Source organism: Natrix helvetica (genome assembly GCF_964273705.1).
Source record: "Natrix helvetica genome assembly, chromosome: 2".
NCBI classification, from domain to species: Eukaryota; Metazoa; Chordata; class Lepidosauria; order Squamata; family Natricidae; genus Natrix; species Natrix helvetica.
In genome coordinates, this window is record NC_138552.1 from 174529709 (window position 1) to 174535879 (window position 6171).

Consider the following 6171-nt stretch of genomic DNA (forward strand, 5'->3'; position numbering starts at 1 on the left):
AGCAAGAGCAACCAAGCATAGGTAAGCATCTACCTTATGGAGATAAAGGCTCCAAAGTGTACTTTCTTCTTTGATCTTATTGTGTCTACAGATAGCTATCCAGCAGCCCTGTGTCAGACTTGGAAGCCAATGGGGGGGGGGGTGTCATAGAGGATTTCATACAGGATGCTATTTGGAACCCTGACACCCTGTTTCAAGTGATCAGGTCCCTCCTGAGTTAAGAGGAGCCAGATAATTCCTAGAAGGTTGCTGCAAGGAATATATCTGGCATCTGACAGATAAAGTCATTCAACTTTGCTTAGAGGTAGATTTTAGCTGGGCAGATCCTTTGGCAATGACTGAATCCGGCCTGAGCCTGGTATCTGGAAGACATTTGAGGTGGTTGATCCTGAGTAAATGGGCAAGTTTCTTGTGGCTGTAAGCTTGATCATCTGGATTCTGGATTCATGCCCCTCCTGGTTGGTTAAGGCCTCCCAGGAGGTTGGGTTCAAGTAGTGATGGGGGTGGTACCACCTGCCTTGAAGGAGATGATAGTGTGTCCCCTTCTCAAAAGGCCATCCTTGGTCCCAACAATGCTTTTGTTCAGTTTCCAACCTTCTCATTTTAGGGGACATTGTTGAGTGTGTGGTTGGTGATCGGTTTCAAAGGGCCCTGGATGAAGGAAATTATCTGGACTCTCTTCAGTTTGGGTTCAGAACAGTGAACAGCATTGAAACAGCATTAATCGTATTTGCAGATAGTCTTCAGAGAGTTTGGTGTGGATGTTGATGCATTCATGTTGGCCCTTCTAGATCCTTCAGTCCAATGATGGATTAATACCATCAATCTTGGTATCCTTCTGGACCAGCTTTGAGGCTTGGAAGATATTAGTTTTAAGTGGTTCTCCTCCTTCCATGGTTACTAGTTCTATTCAGTGTAGGTGGGGAGGAGAGGTTGAGCCCTAGGCAATATGTTTCTCCAATCCTAGCTGTAGAGATGATGTTGCTATAGTGTTGGCTGAGAACGGGGAGGATACAAGGGTCTGGGTGGGGAGAATCTGGTTTCAACTCAATCTTGGCAAGATGGTGTGGATTTGGGTCTTCAGCCCTCAGGCCTGAGTTTTTCTGTGCTACATCACAACCATACATCAAAGAGAGCATTATCTTGTATTTTTTTAAAAATGGGAATGCCTAAGAGGAACACAGGTTCTCATTAGATCTTGCTTATGGTCCTAGGATGTTGCTACCCCAAATAAAATCCTTCATCCTTGATATCTGGCCATATCAGCATGTCTTCAGGAGATCTGGGACTCAACAAAATGCAGAGATGTACAAGTCTCCAATTCTTTCTATGATTAGGATCAGGCTGGATGAAATGGGGATCTCTACTAGGAGATCTTTATGCTATATTGCAAATCAGCTTAGTAACATGGTTATATTGAAGTAATATTGCAGATATGCTGATAGAATATCCATAGTGTAAGCAATCAGCTTTGGTTGCTGTGTAAGAGAATGACAGAATAACAGAGTTGGAAGGGACCTTGGAGATCTACTAGTCCAACCCCTTGCTCAAGCAGGAAACCCTATACCACTTCAGGCAAATGGTTATCCAATCTCTTTTTAAAGACCTTCAGTGTTGAAGCACCCACAGCTTATGGAGACAAGTAGTTCCCCTGATTGTTCTAACTGTCAGGAAATTTCTACTTATTTCTAGGTTGATTAGTGTTCAAAGTATATATGCTATGCTTTAATCCTGCAGGTATGTACAACCATTTTTTAAAGGCAGAGCTGTGAAACAGAAGAATTGTTCTAATTTAAATATAACAATTATGTTAAACAAAATTTCAAGGTGCGCACAGCAATTCTTCAATGCAATTCTTCAGTTACATTTCCCCAACTGACAACATAATAAAAAAGGTTATGCTAAGTGACAGAAACTAAATTAAGTGACTACAGTCCAAGTGATATAACATATTCTTAATCCTTCATTGGACTGAGGCCAACATGTTTGCTTATATCAGTGGTTCTCAAATAGTGGGGCGTGCCCCCCAGGGGGGGCGCGAGGCTCCGTAAAGGGGGGCGCGAAGGCTCCCTTTCCATCTGGGTGCAACGGCGGCGGCAACAGCGCAGCGGCGGCGGCGGACTGGAGTTTCCCGCCAAGGTTGCCTGTCCGACCAGCCCCCGCTGGCTCCTGGCTGAGGGAGGAGCTGCCGCTCCGCCTTCTCCGAGCGGGATCCACACGCCCTGCAACTGGCCGTGAGGGGAAGGTTTTGGCCAAAAAACGGGCCATTTTTGTCCATTTGTTGCCAGTAGAATGCTTCTGGGGGTGGGGGAGGTGAAAAATGGGGTGCACAGATGCCCCAGGAGGCACAAAAAATGGGCCCCTTTTCAACCCCCACCCCCCCCACCTTCAGAAGATGATAGAGAAAGAGAGAGCTAGTGAGAGGGAGGGAGGGAGAAGTGAGACAGAAAGAGATAGACAGAGAGAGAGAGAGACACACACACAGAGAGACAGAGAGAGACAGAAGGAGAAAGAGGGACAGAAAGAGAGAGAGAGGAGAGAGAGACCGAGAAAGACAGAGAGAGACCGAGAAAGACAGAGAGAGAGAAGAGAGAGACAGAAAGAGAGAGTGAGGCACAGAGAGACAGAAAGAGACAGAGAGAGAGGAGACAAAGAGAGAGAGACAGAAAGAGACAGAGAGAGTGAGAGACAGAGAAAGACAGAGAGAGAGAAAGAGAGAGGGAGACAGAGAGACAGACAGAAATAGAAGGAGAGACAGAAAGAGAAAGGCAGAGAGAGAGAGAGAGGGAGAGAGACGAGGGAGAGAGAGAGACAGAGGGAGAGACCACTTGGACTGTCTTCGCATATGGGATGCATGGGTCTTTCCCATTGAGACGAGCAGGTGTTGTTTCTAGAAATCACTGCATGCAGGAAATATATGTGTGTGTTTGTGTGTGTATGTTACGGTGAAAGACCGAAACTGGTGAATGTCGACATTCACCGGTGAATGTCGACATTCACCAATCTCGCTTGGTGAATGTCCGAAATATTTGCTAAATGCCCTTATTTCTGACTTACACCGGTGAATGTCGACATTCACCAAGTACGTTTCCCCCTCTCTTTGGGGAGGAGGAGAGCCAGAGGGTCGCCTCTCTTTGGGGAGGAAAGTACGTTTCCCCCTCTCTTTGGGGAGGAGGAGAGCCAGAGGATCGCCTCTCTTTGGGGAGGAGGAGAGCCAGAGGATCGCCTCTCTTTGGGGAGGAAAGTACGTTTCCCCCTCTCTTTGGGGAGGAGGAGAGCCAGAGGATCGCCTCTCTTTGGGGAGGAGGAGAGCCAGAGGATCGCCTCTCTTTGGGGAGGAAAGTACGTTTCCCCCACTCTTTGGGGAGGAGGAGAGCCAGAGGATCACCTCAAAGGATGCCCCAAAGAGAGGCAAAACGTACTTTCCTCCCCAAAGAGAGGCGATCCTCTGGCTCTCCTCCTCCCCAAAGAGAGGGGAAAACGTACTTGGTGAATGTCGACATTCACCGGTGTAAGTCAGAAATAAGGGCATTTAGCAAATATTTCGGACATTCACCAAGCGAGATTGGTGAATGTCGACATTCACCGGTGAATGTCGACATTCACCAGATTTCGGACTTTCACCGTAACATGTATACATGCACATACAAGTGTCATTTCTTCAGTGTTATCACAGAAGTGAGTACACCCCTTAACATTTTGTAAATATTTAAGTATACTTAAATATTTACAAAATGTTAAGGGGTGTACTCACTTCTGTGATACTCTATATATAAATATATGTATATATATGTTCTAGCTGTGCTCCTTTAAATCTTTTCTGCTACAGTTAATAAAGCTATTCTTTGTTGTAAATTGATCCACATTTTTCTTTTTTTATTCTCTTATACGTTAATAAGGATACAGTGTTATGCAGAGGTGTACTTATAACAATTTTATAGACAAATGATACTATTTACAGTCACGCGGGGGGGCGCGAAATGTTTTCTTCTTCCTAGGGGGGGCATGACAGAAAATAATTGAGAAGCACTGGCTTATATACAGTAAATGGATAGATATATCATTTGAACAATTTGCATGTAAGAGAAAGACAAGTGAAAATTATTTATCAAGGAACATATTTATCATAAACTAAGAGATTTTTTGAAAACGTTTGTGTTTGTAAGATTTATTTAAGTTATAAATATCCAATTATTTTGTTGTGCCCTAACCAACCTTTATTAAAAGAGGGACAGTTTCCAGCAAGGGAGAATGACAGCAATTATAGCCTTGATTTTCAAAATATGACCCTTTTGTCTCTAACTCATCACTGTTTTAATATATTTGTATCAGTGGTGAAATTCAAACTTTTTTACTACTGGTTCTGTGGGCATGGCTTGGTGGGCATGGCAGGGAAAGGATACTGCAAAATCTCCATTCCCACCCCACTCTAGGGGAAGGTTCCTGCAAAATCCCCATTCCCTCCCCACTCCTGGGGGAAGGATATTGCAAAACCTCCATTCCCACCCCACTACGGGGCCAGCCAGAAGTGGTATTTGCCAGTTCTCTGTACTACTCAAAATTTCCGCTACGGATTCTCCAGAACCTGTCAGAACCTGCTGAATTTCACCCGATTTGTATGTTTATTTTTTAAAAAAAATAAGAATTAGTATGCTTAGTTATATTAGGAATTCCAAGCAAATTTTAATTTATTAGGAATTCCAAGCAAATTTTAATTTATTAGGAATTCCAAGCAAATTTTAATTTTTACTTTGCTCCCATTTCATGTCCTTGTGTAACTCCTCTATAACATTTCAGTATTTACTGAACCTCCTGTCCTTGTTTTATTTAATTAATCAAATATTTAATTTTTAAAGAACATAAAGTGACATGCTGTAAGCAAAGCAGCAGTTTCTAGTAGCTGTGTTATTTCAGAAATATCTTTGGGTCCCTTAGAAGCTCCATGAGTAGAAAATAAAAATGGCAGGCAGCTGCAGTACTTTGTCGTAAGTGTGTCTTTAATTGCTCACTGATTTTATATTGATTCATCAACAGCATTTCACTCAAGAGCCTTAGTTGCTTATTTGTAGAGATTGAGGGCCTGAATTATCTTCTGCTTTCTGTAGCCCTTTGCTATCAACTATCTTCATACCCATTGATCTTGCCATGACTGCATCTTTCGCAGAATGTAGGTTAATTGCGTTCCATCCTTAATCATGGCTCATTTAATAAATTCCACTTTCTAGGGTTGCCCAATGAACTAATCTTGACTAAATCTAGGTTTTGATTCAGTCCCCATGTTAAGAACAATCGACAATCCCTTCAGGAACTGCTAGAGATGCCTGTGGTGTGGCTTCAGTAGTTTGTTGGTTTTAGGAAGAAGAATTCCATCCACCATCTTCAACAATAGGCAGTCCATTTCTAAATACAAGTTCCAGCTCACCTAAAATTTGAGTTAAAGACGGAGAATGGAAGTCATTTTAAACCTAGGGACTGTTTGTATAATCATCTGATGGCTTACTTTATCTTTGCAGATTCCCATTCCCTAGACCCTGACAGTGAATAATGTTTTATCTGCTCTTCTGTGTTTTCTTCTTCTCCTTCTCCTTCTTCTCCTTCTTCTTCTATCTGTGAAAAGTAATCCTCAAACAGATGTCTGACCATGTGGCTCTCTGTTAATAGAAGAAAATCAATAGGAATAATTACGTTCTAGGTTTTCAAGGGACCTAGAATTATCCACTTTAGTCAGTGAAGATCAGCAATGTTTGTCCCATCTTTTCTCCTGCAATCTTCTCTGTACTATTCGTTAAAAGAACAAATTACAGAAAGACTCAAAATTCTAAAGAAATTGTCTAGCATTTCTAAGTCAATGTTTACAGAATTGTAACAGTAAACAAAATTTCAAGCAACAGCAGCCTCAAAGAATAAAGAAGGATAAACTTTGTGTCAATGTATGTTCCAATCCATACAAGCCTGAACATGGACATATACATGGGTATATAAATAAATCAAGATATAAGTACAATTTTTATGCACCACCACATAATGGGGGGAAATTGCCTGGAAACAATATTTGAGGATGGGAAACAGGTTTTATTGTATAAAAACCCAAAATATATTTAATGTAACATGATCAGCTAATCTACCCTCCCTACCCTACCCCTATACTACCAAGTTGGTCTGAAATAGGTG